This window comes from Chroicocephalus ridibundus, chromosome 2 (genome assembly GCF_963924245.1).
Source record: "Chroicocephalus ridibundus chromosome 2, bChrRid1.1, whole genome shotgun sequence".
In the NCBI taxonomy this organism is placed as follows: Eukaryota; Metazoa; Chordata; class Aves; order Charadriiformes; family Laridae; genus Chroicocephalus; species Chroicocephalus ridibundus.
This window is the reverse complement of record NC_086285.1, coordinates 58167020-58182488: the sequence shown is the minus strand read 5'-3', so window position 1 is coordinate 58182488 and position 15469 is coordinate 58167020. Positions and strand designations below refer to the sequence as shown.

General features: G+C 44.6%; 2 protein-coding genes across 7 annotated transcripts in view; one reads left to right on the top strand and one right to left on the bottom strand.

The window, feature by feature from the left end:
• BLVRA (biliverdin reductase A) overlaps positions 1 to 6860 on the bottom strand; it is a 37122-nt gene extending 30262 nt beyond the window's left edge. Inside the window, exon 1 of one of the 2 annotated variants that reach the window (XM_063325623.1) lies at positions 6689 to 6860. The gene's annotated coding sequence lies outside the window, so the exon portion shown is untranslated. Of the gene's footprint in view, positions 1 to 1773; positions 1895 to 6688 lie in introns of those variants that run through there. The other variant, XM_063325624.1, reaches the window with a different exon arrangement.
• The window catches only part of LOC134511530 (cytochrome c oxidase assembly factor 1 homolog), a 53364-nt gene continuing 44207 nt past the window's right edge, over positions 6313 to 15469 (top strand). For 2 of the 5 annotated variants that reach the window (XM_063325627.1, XM_063325625.1), the window contains exon 1: positions 6341 to 6419. The gene's annotated coding sequence lies outside the window, so the exon portion shown is untranslated. Of the gene's footprint in view, positions 6420 to 15469 lie in introns of all 5 variants that reach the window. The other 3 variants (XM_063325626.1, XM_063325629.1, XM_063325628.1) reach the window with 3 other exon arrangements.

Below are 15469 nucleotides of genomic sequence, written 5' to 3'. Positions count from 1 at the left end.
CATTTTTAGTGCAGTGATCAGTGGCCCTTTTCTCATCCTGTTCTCATCTGCTGAGCTTAGTTTATGAAGTCTGTGGATATAGCATCCATTTGTCATTTAAAAAAAAAAAAAAGTTCGGCCCTTTGACATCTGAAAATGAAGTCTCTCAGAGCTGAATGTGGTGGTCTTTTAGCGTTGGGGGGGGGGATAAGGAGTGGGTGTTGAAACATCCAGTTAGAGCTACAATTTGGAAAACAATGAGGACACTAAAAATAAGAAGTTGAAAACTACAAAGATTGAGTGTCCTTTTTAGCTACACAAAATAAGGATTACCATTCCTTTAAGGACAATGCAAACCATATTTCATTGACTTCAACTCTAGCTGATCACAAACAGTAACTCAATTCACTGTCTGAAGAAACTGCGAGCTTGGTATTAGAAAAAAAGTTTGCTGACCATGTGCATGTAAACTCAGGAGGACAAGTCCAGAATCATCAGCCTTCCAGTATAAGGGAAGTTCCCGGATCCAACAGTAAGAATCATGTCAATCATCAATATTTTACTATCAATTATTGAATATCTAAGTTGCATGCACTGCTTGTAACAAGAGTTTTCAGTAAGACTTTAACTAAGGATTTCTTATATGTGCTGAAAATAATATAAAATATTTACCTATTGCTCTTTATTTTGTGAACATTTGTGAAGATTAAACTTCAAACTGGATTAATATTACTGAAACAGATTTGTCTTTATTTTCCCATTTATCGACACATATGACAGAAAGACGCTCAAACACTAAGTTATTGATTTTTGGCACACTGTGTTCACATCTGTAATGGGAGAATAAACAGCTGAATGACTATCCTCATTCCTGGAAAATTAATTTGGCAAACCAATGCAAGGAGTTTGATAAAAATTATTTCACACAAAATCAGTTAAATAAACTGTTGCCGTAATTAACACTAGCTCGGTTTTTTTGAACAAGCTCCAACACAAAAGTTCTGCACGATGCCAGGAGAGTTATATAAAGGCTGAGCCTGTCTTTTCTCTGTGTGTAGACTGAGCCTTGATGCATGTTTTTTTTAAGATAGTTAGAGATTGTGTGCTCTAGTGACTAAAGCATAAAGTAATTATTAATAAAGTGTCAGTGTGTTTTACACGTGGATTCTGTACCATATCTGAGAACATAAGCATCACCTTTCTCCCACCAAAGGCTGTCTGGAATATAGCCCCATCACGTCCCTTTACAAAAGGGAAATATTCTCATCTCCACTTTTCCCATGGGTAGACTGAGGTACAGCAAAGGTAATGGTCTGCTGTTTCAGAAGGGGGTGTCAAACACCTGCAGTAAACATGGATTTTAACAGGCTTTGGAGGAAGCTCAGCACTTCTAAAAACAAGCCCAGAAGACACTTTGGAGGAAAGGTTTTAAATGACCCTTCACACTGGCACCAGGCAGTGCTCTGGCCACCCAGTGATGCTACTTGGTTACTTCCACATCATTTGCAAGCGAAATGCTCTGCTTCACTGCACCTTGGACATTCTTCCAAACAAAGGGCTTCTCTCTTTTTGTCCTTCTCGCTGTTCCCCCCGCCCTCCCCAAGGGCTGGCCTGTCCCCTCTAGTGTGGTGGGCGCCCCTGGAGCGGCTAGGACGACGTGACTTGCAGGACAACCGAGGGGAAAACGCTGGTGGCAAGAAACCTTGGGAAGGGTGGAGGGGGGGAGTCAGGAGACGAAAGCGGTGCTTCCAAATCCTAATTACAGCTAGCGGGGATTAAGTAATAGTCACTAACCTCTTCGGCTCACAGAGGAGAAACGTGATCCTGTTTTAATTCTCCTCCGCTCCCTGCAGCTCCTTCTTATACAACCGGCTGCAGCTCCGGCATATCAATGCACCGCTCGCCCCGCTGCTATCGCTGCAGCAACACCCCCTTGGCCAGGAATCCAATAAGGACACTATAGGGGCGGGCTATAGCCAGGAGCAGCTGCAGCAGCAGGAACAGGCACTGAGGCTGGGAGCTTGCGCCTGGAAAACACCAAGCACATGGCTAGCAAGGGGCTGACACCTCCTTGGGAGCTGTGCAAGACCCCGGTGAAGCCCACGCAGGGGTTACCCCAGCCAGGGACTCGCCAGAGCCCAGCCGTGCAATGGCTTGCAGGCACTGGTACATCAGCGGGGCTCGCGTCCGCCCAGCCGCATCCATAGGGTTTACGCTGCAGGCTGAGTCCCTGCTCAGGAAATCGGGAGTTTCAGCAGTGCCACGCGGAAAAGAAATCATTCTGTGCCGGGCTTCCCCCAAGTAGGCGGTATGCAGAAAGCAGCCACTAGCAAAGCTCAGGCCAGGTGTTACACAAGCTCTTACTCAAGACTGTTTGTCTCCCTTCCTACAGGGATTGCTTCCCAGCCCACAACATGCTGTGCTTAAGCACTAGCTTTTCCTTGGAGAGCCACTTTTTACCCAGATCTTACTCCCAGCCTCTTTACTCGCCATTTCTTATCTACATGGAACAGGACTTCCAGCTGCTTCACACAGGGCTTGGAAGATAAAAGCCTGGGAGGGTGCAGCTATTTTCCTGCAGGCCAGTAGTTCCTGCAATAAGCAGGGTATGAAAATAAGGATGAACTGAGTTCCATCCATGCTGATGTTGGGCATTTACAGTCTATGATAGAATCTAAACCTCTGTCATATTGGGACTACAGGTACAAAGGATCAAATTCATCAAATTCTATATTCATGCACCTCAGGCATAAAGTAGAAATAACTGGACAAATCAGTAACTAATTTTTTGCACTCGAGTGTGTTCAGTTCAACCTATTTCTGGCAAATCTTGGGGCATGCTATGCGTACATAGTAATACCATAAGTAGTCTGTCTTCTTCCTATAAAACTTTAAAATTCAAGGCAGCTCTAAATTCCTTAAATTCTTTTTCCAAAATTCTGCAGGTTGGAATTGTAAGAGTGATACACTCTTCTTTCCGTCTTTTCCCACTCATTTCTTCTTACCAGTTAACTTCCTCACCAGCAAGACTTCAGAAACTCACTTGGCCTACTCCCAGATATGTTTGCTTTTCAGGAGTCACGTTTTCTGAGCCAGTTACAGAATTTTAACTCTCGCAAAACTTCCGTGGTCTAACTTAACTTCATCTGAACATGGGTTTATGCTGACATTACTATGCTGGATGTTTCAAATATGTCACAGGATGTTTCAAAATTCATTCCTTCCCCTCTCCAATACATTGTAGTTACCACAGGCTAAGGCACAGATCTACGTTATCAGCAGTTCTAATTAAAGTAGTTACACAACTGCAATAAGGAGGAGCTTCAGAGAGTAACTGAAGAATTACATACAAGACTAATGAGCAGGAAGTTTAAAGTCCATCAAAGCATGAATGAAGGTCTGCAACATATGTGTGGTATTGCATAAAGGAGGATTGGCAGGCCAGGAGATACAGCACTTAAAGATATACATCATGAGTTCAACATATGGGACTGCTAATGAGTAGCATGTGACTGTATGCTTAGCATAAAGTAATGAATCAATTAGCACATGATAGGAAATCATAACGAATAGCAGAACATGTGAAAGAATGCACATGGGAGTGATTAGAGGCAGATGTAACTCAGAGCCTTTGGATTCAGTTACAGGGCTCGCATTTGTTCAGCCACGTGTTCTACAGGATGCAGGACCTGTCTGATCTCATAATTAACCTTGTAAAAAAATAAAATAAAAAACTACTTTCCAGATGGATCATCTCCCAAAACCAGGTGGGAATGGCAACACGCAGGCAAACAGGAGGGCACAACTGCCTCTGTGGAGTTAAGTTACCTTAAACCAGTCAGCTAACTACTTGCTGTTTGATCCCTGTACATAGCCTCAAGCTCACTCTGCCATAGGTTTGTTTATTCAGATGGCTAGATAACAAACCCAACATTTAACTGAACTACAGATCTGGTCAAGATTGGGGCGGGGGGCAAGGGGGAAGCAGTTTCTCCAGGGGTGGAATGAGACATGAGCTCTGGAGGAGCTCTTTGTGACCATGAGATGAGCAGCTGGCATGGCAAGAGAAGCTTAGGGTCCCCAGGGTGGTGACAGCGGGCAGGGGGAAATGCCAACCCTGGAAGAAGCAGCAGCACATAACCCACAGTGTGGACATAGCTCTACTGGTGTACTGATGTCTTACATAGTCTGTTTCTCTTTCCATATGGAAATAGCAGAGAAAGTATCCATTAATAATGAGTACCTTTCAATACCAATAAAAAGCAATAAAACCAATACCAATAAATTGGATGCATATTGTATAGCTTTCATCATTGCAAAATTACAAGGGGTAAGTACCCCTGCAGGGGTAGCCAGGCCAACGCAGGCATAGCTGGGAACCATAGACAAGCTTTTGGCACAAAATCCCTCTTCAGGTCTGGAAGGTATGAAATAGATTTTTCAGGGAGTTATTAGATATGGAGGAGTCAGACCACCCCGCAGGTAAAGATAACCGATTCCCACAAAGGAGGGATGCTAGTGGAAAGGCAGGAGGAGACAGAGAGATGTTAAAAAACCTGCAGCTCTGCATACAAACCAGCCTCTTAATAGGGCTTCTTAGGAGCGTAGGAAGAGTTCCCACTAGGCTGGGCCACCCACTCCCTTTTTTTGTCCTGTATTTGTCATTGTCTACTTTTTGGTCATATCTGGACACCATTTTGTTCTGCTGATTGTCTTTCCATGCCATGTTTTTTCCTGCTCTCACTTTCCACAGTCCCACAACTGTTACAAGTCCTAGCAGGCAGATGTATTAATTAACTTCATCTACAACCAAGCAACCTCTCGCTTCTCAATTATTTTGTCAGGAACAACTAAGCAATGCAAAATAATGTAATAATCATGATGATAGGAGTTGATTGGCAACCACTGAAGCCCTTCACGGTAAGAAAGTTTTATTTGGGAGAATTCAATAGCAGATAACATTCCACTAAATCATAATGGTAAGCCAAAAGGTATAAGTAAGAAGCTGGAAACTATTTGGACAAGAGAACAAACTGGCTTGGCAACAGCCCTGAGAAGAATGCCTTATTCAACTCCCCAGCCAGGAAGCACATGCAATAAATATCAAAGCAAGTACGACGCGGTAAGAAACAGCAGCGCAGCACGCTCTGAAATTATTGGTCCAGTCATCGTTTAATTTCAGATGAATCAAAACTGTGAGCCAAGGCTGAGGTTCCTGTAATCTAGCAGCACTCATGCAGGCTTTCCGAATGCTATGAGCCTAAGAGCTGAGCTCAGGGACAGCTCCAAACAGCCCGCTTAAATAAACTCTGACAACAGCTTATGTGGTACAATGACAAGGGATAAATTTGGAATGAAAAAGATAAGCTAAAGACAGCAGTAATTAAGTTAAATATGTGTATCAGTGCATGGAATCAGATCATCAGATTAGATGCAGAGTTTTGTTAGGGGATTGCTGGAAGGATGTCACAGAAATTGTTGGGGGTTTTACATTTTTTTTTATTTTAATCATAGAATGGTTAGAGTTGGAAGGGACCTTAAAGATCATCTAGTTCCAACCCCCCTGCCATGGGCAGGGACACCTCCCGCTAGACCAGGCTGCTCAAAGCCCCATCCAGCCTGGCCTTGAACACCTCCCCGGACGGGGCATCCACAACTTCCCTGGGCAACCTCTTCCAGTCTCTCACCACCCTCATAGTGAAAAATTTCCTCCTGATACCTAATCTAAATCTACCCTCTTCCAGTTTGAAACCATTGCCCCTCGTCCTATCACTACATGCCCTTGCAAACAGCCCCTTCCCAGCTTTCTTGTAGGCCCCCTTCAGATACTGGAAGGCCACTATAAGGTCTCCCCAGAGCCTTTCCTTCTCCAGGCTGAACCACCCCAACTCTCTCAGCCTGTCCTCATAGCAGAGGTGCTCCAGCCCTCGGATCATACATAAAGGTGATTTTATGGTGTCCCTTGGTTTAAGGCATGGCTCAGAAAATAATCTACCACAAAAAACAGGGACTCCCAGAACAAGGCGGCAAGTTCAGGTGAGTTTTGGGTTATCAGTTCAGAGCTGAACGGGATGCGGGTCCCGGGGAGGCCTGGCACCGCGGCCATGGCAGCGGCGGGGAACCGCAGCCGCCTCTTCACGTTTCGCCCAATTCACCCCCCACAGCCTAAGCCGCTGCTGGGGGACGCCCGCCACCCCCGGCGAAAAGGCCCAAGCGGAAAGCGAGGAAAGCCCCAACCCTGCCTCCGAGGAGAAGCCCTAACCAAACACCCGCCTTTTAAACACACAAGGAGGCCCGGCTCCACCCCCGCAACACCCTCCCCTCCCCTCCGCAGCGCCGCCCGGCAGCGCCCCCTTGCCGCCCCCCGCCGGCACCGCAGGCCGCGGCAATGGCGGCCCCCACGGCCCACGCGTGAAGCCCTCCCGCCGACCGCCGCTGCCGTGAGTGAGGAAGGGCAGCCGAGCCCCGGGCGCGGTTACGGCCGTTAGGGCGGGGCCCCGCCGCCCCCACCCCACGGGCGGTGCCGGAACCCGGTGACACCCCCAGTTTGCGCCCGCCGGCGGGCTGGGCGCCGCACAAAATGGCGGCGGGGGGGCCGCTGGGCCCCGCGCGGGCGGGGGGCGGGAAGGGGGCGTGGGGGGTGAGTTTGCACCGGGGGAAGATCCGGGATGGCTGCGGTGGCTCCGTGAAGGGAACGGCGGACACTTACAAAGGCGGCGGGTGGGACAATAGAGGCACTGAGGCGGGTGGCATCGCTGTGAGGGAAGCTGTGCGGCCAAGTGGCCGCAGGCCTGCTCAGCGAGGAGTCTTAGACCCGTAAGAGGATGAGCAAGCGCAGTAATTACACACGCATCATCTCACAGTGCGATTGCCGGGACCTCGTTAATGGTAATTGCACTTTAAATACACCTCACCCCCTTTTAGAAGTTGGGATGCGAGGCAAATTTATCTCGCAAGCTACAAACAAAGCCCAGCACGCAGAAAACAGTCAAGCTGCTGTGAAGGCCTGCTCCTCTTAACGCTGGTTTCACCCGCTTCAGCGTCATTTCCAGAGGTGGTGCTAGCCAAGTGGCTTTGAGGTGGAGGAGTGTGTGGGGTGCCATCGCTTCTGCCCCACGGCCAAGGGCACAGAAGGCCACGGTGGGTAAAATACCTCAGCCCAAGGACAGTAAAACAGGCCCGGGCCCACAGCACCCCGCGCTGTGGGAGACCTGGTGTTGGAAGCACAGCTGGCAGAAATTTGAAGAAACAGGGCAAAGCATAAAGCAAGTCAGTTGCAGCAACTCGTCTGCGTAGGAAGAAAACTACAGCCGAATTTGCTTCATCATTTGATACAACTTGAGAAGCGATCGGGTTGCCTTGAGCACATTTAATATTCTTTGTGATGCCTTGAAGAAAAGGAATTGCTATGGTATGTGCTCTGTGTGCTCTAAAAATTGAAACTCTCCAGGTTAAGATTGCTCCTGTAACTAAACCAGGCAAAGTTCCCCCCCATCCCTTTTTATTGGTGGGGCTAGTTCCTCCTGCCTCCCAGTCTAGTTGGTTTTGACTCAAATCAATTACTTTCTGCTGATTTACATGAACTCTTGAAGTGGGAGCATGTAGCATGAGGTATGAGTGGTCCGGATTGCTTCTTTTAGAGCCGGTTTTTGATAAGCTAAAGTGTTGAAGCAAAAAAAATGAGCCGCCCCCCCTCTTTTAGGCACACCTCACAGGCTGGAGTAATAGCAGGCTGTGACAGCAAGATGGCCCTATTCTACTGCCCAGCTGCACATCGCGCTGTACCTCTTGTATCAGGTTTAGGGATCAGCTGGCTTTTTAAAAGTTCGTTTTCCAGTGGATGAGGGCTTTCTGGACATGGCGTACACTGCAGCTGCACAGTCCTGCAGCAGGGAGGGAAAAGGGGCATGAGCACCTCTTGCAGCAGCAACTCACAGCTGCACTTAAACGCAGTGTTAAACTGCACCTACTCTTTGTTTTGACTCTAAGCTTTGACTCAAATTTGAGCAGTAAATTGATGTTTCATATCATGCAGTAGCCCGCGTTGAGGGTTTGTAAACTTGACTGGGGGTGTGGTAGAGAGAGATGTGTGCATTTTGACAGATAACAAAATACTGCCTTTCTGGCAGCTTAGTGCCTAGAGATCATTTCGTCTTAGTTAAGACTTGATGAGAATTGCTGCCTTCGTTATCTCAGCATAATAATTTAAGGCGCTGAAATATCCAAAATCAGCCAAATTTCTTTGAACACAAAGCGCAAAGAAAAGTTATCTTAAGCAATGTAACAATTTTAAAGTTGTTGCGTTTATTCCCCTGAGCAAGAAAGGCTTCTCACCAAGAGGGGGGTGAAGAGGTTAGTCAAACTTAATGTGTCATTTTTTTGTTAGATGTGCTTTAATTTAGACTACTGTAAATTGAATGAAAAAACATGGAGAATGGAGATAAGGAGCTTTGGGGATTAAAAGAAAAAAATAAAACCCAAACCCTTCATTACTATCTTACAGCTTTTTCTAAGTAGTACTTTGCTGTTGCAGTTCTGAAATTAATGAAGTGTGCATGGATTATTGCTGCATGTATTTTACTTCAAAGCTGGTTATTCCCCAGAAGTCAGAGGCTTTGCATATCTGTTAATATAGTACTTTCCAGGCCACTTTTCTAATACAAACTTCTGGGTTTTGACTCAATGCCAGCAGAGCAAAATAACATCCTTACCTTTGCAGCTGTGACCACAACATAAAATCGAGCAGGAGGAAGAACTGATGCTGGGGGTTGTTTTCACTACGCTTAAGGCACCTTAAGCGTTGGAGCTCACACAAAGAGACAGGTCCAAGCATGCTTTCCCTAACAACGTGGCTGCTAGGGCACTTGACCTTTCCTTTTACCCGCCACAGTTTAGCCAGCACAGGTGAATGCAACTTATCTGATAAACAACACAGCTGTATTCGAGCATTGTTGTTGCACAGCAGTTTCTCTTATCTGCCTGTACTACCTTACCTAGTCTGCAGCACAGCTTTTAGAGCAGCTCCGAGGATGATTTGGTGGCAACCCAACTTGTGGTGGTTCTGAGAATTAGGAGAGAACTCTAGATACAGATCTGAAGGCTGCATCAGCTCTAGCCTGCTTTCGTGGAGACACCTCACTGCCTGTCCAACTGCACAACTGCCACAGAAACAGCAGTCAACAAGTGATATGCGTGAACACTTGATCTTGAAATGCTTGCATATTCAAGTGAAGGGGAGGGAAAAGGGAAGAAAGGGACTTAGCTGGATTTTTCTATTTGTCTATAATGCTGTTAGTGACTCAGTCTACAGTTTCGAGCTATGATTTTGCATAACTGAGGAGGTTGCAGAAAAAGGCTGTATTGTTTCTCAGTTTCTGGAAGTAAGCAGCAGTTACATGACCGTACAGCTAGTGTGGGAGCTAACCTCTTGAAGATGCGGTCTTACTTTTTTTCTACTTAGCACATCATAAGGAATAGAAACTATTTGAGAATGTACTTACGAAAAGCTACCTGATACACAAGAAAATTTGCAATTTTACTAGCAGTGTTCCAGTTGTCATTTCAGCATTGCTTCTTAGTCTTTTCCCTGCTGTGAGCAACTTGAAAAACATCACCAGCTATTTATACTGACATTTGCTTTTAAGCGTGTTTCAGGGATGCTTTCTGCTATTACAGTCTCTTTAGTTAAGTAATAGAGTACTTTGATCTGGTGGAGTGGCAGTGGTGTTTTTTTCTCTGTTTAAGAACTGCACAGCAGTACTAACAGTTATATTTAAACCCTCCTCTTCCCCCAAGGCAGGGTAATTTTCTTTTCTTGGTATTTACATATTTTCATTAAGTGATTGCACAGCCTACCACCAGCTAAAATGTATAGTCCCTGTTTCCGGAGCTGTCTGAGAGTACTCTGCTTATCCTCAGTACATAGCAGATAATTTGGGGGGTTTTGCCCCTTCCCTGCCTTTCTCACACCTCCCTACACCCAATAAAAAGTTGTTCCTGCTGTTAATTTGATCAGTATAATAAATGTTGTAAGCCAAATTATCCATTACCTAAAATATATTCTGCCATCAAGTTACTAGACCTCTTGAAGATCAAACTGGAGGCACGTGAACAGGGAATGTTTTCCTTTTTCATATCTGTAGCTGTATCTGCTTTGAAGAATGACTTTGTAAGCTTCTCCCATTAACTAACAAAGAGATAGAAATCTTCCACATCACTGTGTGCCTTCTCCAGATGCGGATTAACTTCGTTAATGGCAGTAGTAATCTCCCAGTCTGTCTGGCAGGTGTTGATCTATGCTCCAGCACTAGTGTAGATGCTCACTTTGATGATGTTAAATGAGTTAGAGCTAAGAGGTGCTTTTGAAGCAGATTGCCTCCATGTACTGCGCTTTGACTTGAAGTTTACAGATGGACCACCAGAGGCTGCACCACAGGAGAACGCTTTACACCTTCCACAGCTCGTAGGCGGGGAAGTCCATGAGAGCAGTCAGGAGCTAGTCTAAACAAACGACACACACAGAACCCACATAGTGGGAACACAGCCCTCAGCATCAGGTATTTTGATTTACAGACTGTACTTATTCCTGGGGTAGATATAGCCATCAGTAATTATGAGAGAGATCAGTCTAGCATTAAAATAATTAGAAATTGATGTATTGAACTTGCCCAGAAGGAACACCCATAAGGAACAGGAACATCCATAGGGAAGTTTGATCCAACAGAAGTCTAACGCAGTCCCAAAGACCTCAACCCAGTGCTTTCCAGTCTTTCAGCACTTTACAGGAATCTCTACAACTAGTTGTATGGTGTTGATGAACACCACAAATTGAAGGTGTAAACACAGGGTGGTACACCAAGATCTGGACTACTTGAAAAGATATGCTCATCTGAACAACATTCATTTGAATGTAACATGAAAAATCATTGACCTCAGGCTGGGAAATGCATGTAGGGTACTTAGGAGGTAGAAGAAAATAAGAAGATACTCAGAATGCAGAGACATTTGTAGATACAGTGTGACTAGACTGCCGAACAAGAGTTCACTTTGGTATCACTTGGCAGAGACACAAATTAACAGTAAAGCAGGGATTTGTGTCCTGCTTGTAGCATAAGAGAACCAGGACAGTAGCGTTAACATTGAAACCAGGCACAGAAACATAAGTTAGAAGATTAGAGAACTGCAAGAACCTGCTCTGGAAAGCATGGTGGGTTAGAGTGATTAGGCTTGATTAGATGCTCTTATTCAGCTGCACTCCATAAAGGTGGGTTTTTTTGAGAGATTGCTGCTGAGCTCTTCTTCAGCTGACTGGGGGGAAAAACAAGCATAAGCCAGTAGGAGATAGCCAGAGCCAGACAGGTAAAAAGTCAGGGATAATGTAGATGGACACACAGTGAAGAGAGCAAGCCATGAAATACCTTACTTAGCAGCACCGTGTTTTTTCTGAGGTCTTAAAATGAGGAATGGTATTGTCTCTTTGAAAAGTCCTTCAGCTCTTGTCACCTCAATGCAGACATCACTAAGTAGCGGTCTTTGACTGACATACATAACTCTGATCTCCTGTATCATTTTCTTCTGGCCCCTCCACAAAATTAGACCTCTCCAAAACACATAGTAAGCATTTTTTCAGTGGTCTTCCCTGAAAGCAGCCTTGCCAAGCAGTAGACAGGATATTTTTTCCTCTATGCTGCCAGCCCACATTATCTCCAGCCATAGTAAGAAGCAGACTATAAAGAAACATTTGCCATGTTTGATGGGACTGGTTGTCCAGTAAGTACGTTATTAATGAATATTCAGAGCAAGGAGACCCAGCCTATATGTCTAAACAAGTGGCACTACACTATTTTCAATGACTTCAAGTATCAGGCATTTAACTGGTAGCTAGCAAAAGCTTTAGGCTTGAATTTTTTTGCCTTGACCCATTACCATCATTTTTCCTTGGGATCCAGAGGTCATACACCAGCCCATTTTGACTATTGAATTTAGGTAGAAAAATGATGTTGCTTATTCCACAAGGACTGGAAAGCAACTGTAAGCACTTAAAGCTACAGCATGAGCTGCTGCAAGAAGTTTATGAAAATCCTCTGTTAAACAGAAAGCAGAGAACTGCATATGTTATTAGACCTGCAGCTATCTAAGCCAATCCTGGCATCCAGGAAGATTTCCTTGGGTTTTACTGGATATGTGCGTTTGTGGATACAGCTGTACAAGCACCGAGTGAGAAAACTAAAAGCCTACGTGCTTCAGAGCTTGCAGTACAGTTAGAAAGATACAGCATACTAGCACAAGTGAAGAGGGAAAGTCGCTATGTGTAACTTTATCATTACATTTGGTCTAGGCAATTGCATAGACACAAAGCTGGTTTAGAAGCGCTGGTTTGCTATAGTACAGCATTTCTATATGTAGCATAGTTGGAAAGCCTACTTTAACAGATGGTTTACAATAAATAGTACCTCTAAGATTCCCTGTGCTGTATCGGAGTACATTAGTAGATAGTCAGTGGAAGCCATCACACACCACTTAGAAAAAGGCAAGTAATAGCTTACTAAGAGCGTCATACACACCAAATAATAGGCTTCAATCCTTTTTAAAAAATAAAAATTAAACAAAACTTGCATCCTAGCAGTTTTACTTAGTTTCCTACCTAAAGTAACTGCAGATGCCCCCTGTAAAATGACTCCTCCTAATGCTAGAAGCTCCCAGGTACCTTCTTGCAAATTTTGATGCCTGTCACCTGCTACTCTTTATAGCCTTTCTCCATCGAACCTCCCAGGTGCAAAGCTTCCGGTTGAAAAATGTGCTCTTTAACTCTGCCTTACCCAGAAGTGGTGAGGAACATGTTTCTCCCAATCTTTATCCTGCTAGGTATGCAGGATTAATTCTGAAAAAAAAAAAAATAAGCTGTCTGAATTTCTGTTATTTCCTTTTTTTCTCAGTCAGGCATTAATTACGAATTCTACAGACTTCTGAGTAAGTGAGTTGAACTCCAGGGGTGTATATGAGTTACTGCCCCTGTTAAACACATGGTGTTTTCTTCCCATCTTTATTACAAAATCTACAGTGATCTCCACACTGCTTCCATTTAATTGGAGTTTTGCCACCAACTTAAATAGGTAGCTCAGGTCCAAATTCATTAACAGAATGGAAAGATTTACTCCAAATGTGGGATGTAGTAGAAAGATGATTAGAAGCTGAGCAGTTGCTTTTACATGGTGAGCATGCCCTAGCTTGATGAGGTTATTTCCTGAACCTAAACTGTAAACAAGCAACCCTGCAAAGTTGCAAGCCTGTGTATGGGATGCTGGATGCATCTCTTGGAAATTATGACAAAAGCTAACAATCTTCACCTCACTGAAGTTGGTGAAACATTTTCCGTGTACTTGACTGGAGCCAGGATTTTGCTGTAGGCTTTTACTTCCTTACTTTGCAGGAGTTAATGCACACTGCACAGTAAATTCCTCTGAAAACTGTTTTAGCTCCTCTCCTCCCCAGTTCTCCCTTTTCCTTTAGGGTAACTGAGCTTTAAAATGCTTTCCTAAACCTTCTTTGTCTCCGTTCCCCTTTTTAAATGATAAACCGAATAGCTATCCTTCCAGCATTCCACTTAAGCAACACCATTGGCATCACTTTTACACTGTAGTAGTCATAATGCACGCTAGTATGATGTCTTCCATCAGAATTTCAAAGTACTTAACAAATATTAATTAAGTATTGCGTCTCTGTGAGGTATGTAAGTAATTAGCTTTATAGGCCAATGCCATATAAAGGAGAGAGAAGGGTGGATGTTACATGAGTGCATAGCCTCTTATTGATTTACAGTTATTTTCTTCACGAGTGTCTAGACCTGAAGTTCCTTATGCAGCTTTTGTAATGGCCACAGTAACAGGAACATTTATGAAGCTGAACTGCAAGACACCTCTCATATTTCCCTTATGTGAAAGCACGTCCTTTCAAATTTGCTTTAAAATGGAGTTAGGGTAAATCAAGTCAGTAGAGAAGAGAGGTGAAGAAGTTCAGATTTGAGCTCCAGCCCTGCCTTCGGTTCATCAGAACAAGTGTTCCTGAGCTTCTGTTGTCCTATGCTTCCTTTTCTACAGGTAGCGAGGGACTTTCGGGATGTTGCAGGCTTCCTTTTCCCAGTCACATTTACTCTTTCCACCTGGAAATCACATTTAGGCAGATTTTGAGGACTTCATAAATTGGTCTGGGCTTTCCGGATGTCTGGTAGCTATAGGGAGCAGGCATTTCTGAACCAGCTGCTGCATGTCTGGAAACTCTGGACATTAGCATTGTGAGCATGCACTGCAGTTACAGAACATGAAGTAGCCTAGCAGGAGCAGCTCTGTGTGTGTGCTGTGCTGTCCAGCCACGCGTAGTAAGCGTAAAACTCTTCAGAAACAGCAGACTTAATGCAGACATACTGTGCAGCTACTAAGACTCTGTGCAGTCAGCCCCGTGCTTTCATGGGGGAACTATGCAGTTATTTGCATATAGATTATACATCCCCTGGCTCCTGGGTGTGCTGCAGCTGCTGCATTTGCACATTCTTTTTTCTGCCCACGAAATCCTCTGCAGACATAGGGGATTCCTACCCCTCTAGTTTGCATCATTATATCCGCACTCCTCCAAAGCAAAAATGATCAGGACCAATACTTGTTCCACTTCTCCCTTTGATTCCCCTTTCCCTTCTAATGACAAGTCCTTGCACGAAGTGCTTGCATGAGACACCTGGAGACAATTTCACAGTTTGCTACTGCCAGAAGAGAGAGGTGACAGTCCTCAGTCCTTTCCCCTCCCAGCAGTCCTTGGTCTTGGCCGTCCCTTGGCTTACGTTGCGCTGGCTCTGGCATGTTTTAGATCCGTCCATTAGCCACTGGGACCTATTAGCCTGGCAGAAAAATAGCAGAAAGGTGGATAACTTTCTCTGGAATAACGAGGTAGATCAGCTGACTAAATTACAGATACAAGGTAAAGGATAAGACTACCTGAGCTGCTGCAAGTGCAGCCAGGAGGCTGGGAAAGAGATTGAGACTTGACCTCGCACTTTTGCAACAGTGACTTGTTCAATCAGCTTAGCTGCCCGTGAAACAGTAGTTTGACTTCTGTCTTTTCCAGAACAGAGGCCCTACTTTGCCTCTTTTTCTCTCCCCCTTGTCACTTGTAGCTGTGTCACTCAGTCTGGGGAAATTTGGGTGGATTTACAGTTTTTATCACATCACCACATAAGAATCATATTTTTGGAAGGGTCATCAAGGATTTTCTACATCATGGTCTTACCACCATATAAACTTTCTTTAATATGCTTCTATGGCCTCAAACGAGTTGTGTTATTTGTTTTTCCCCAGCTATTCATATGTTGGAGGCTAAAAGCATTGCTATCATCATGTTCAGAAACCTCTATGCTTTTTAAAAATGTTTACTCTGATTCTAAGGTATCCTCAAAAAAAGGCTTTGAATCCCTTGTCTTGCTCCCTTGAACTAGTTTCAAAAT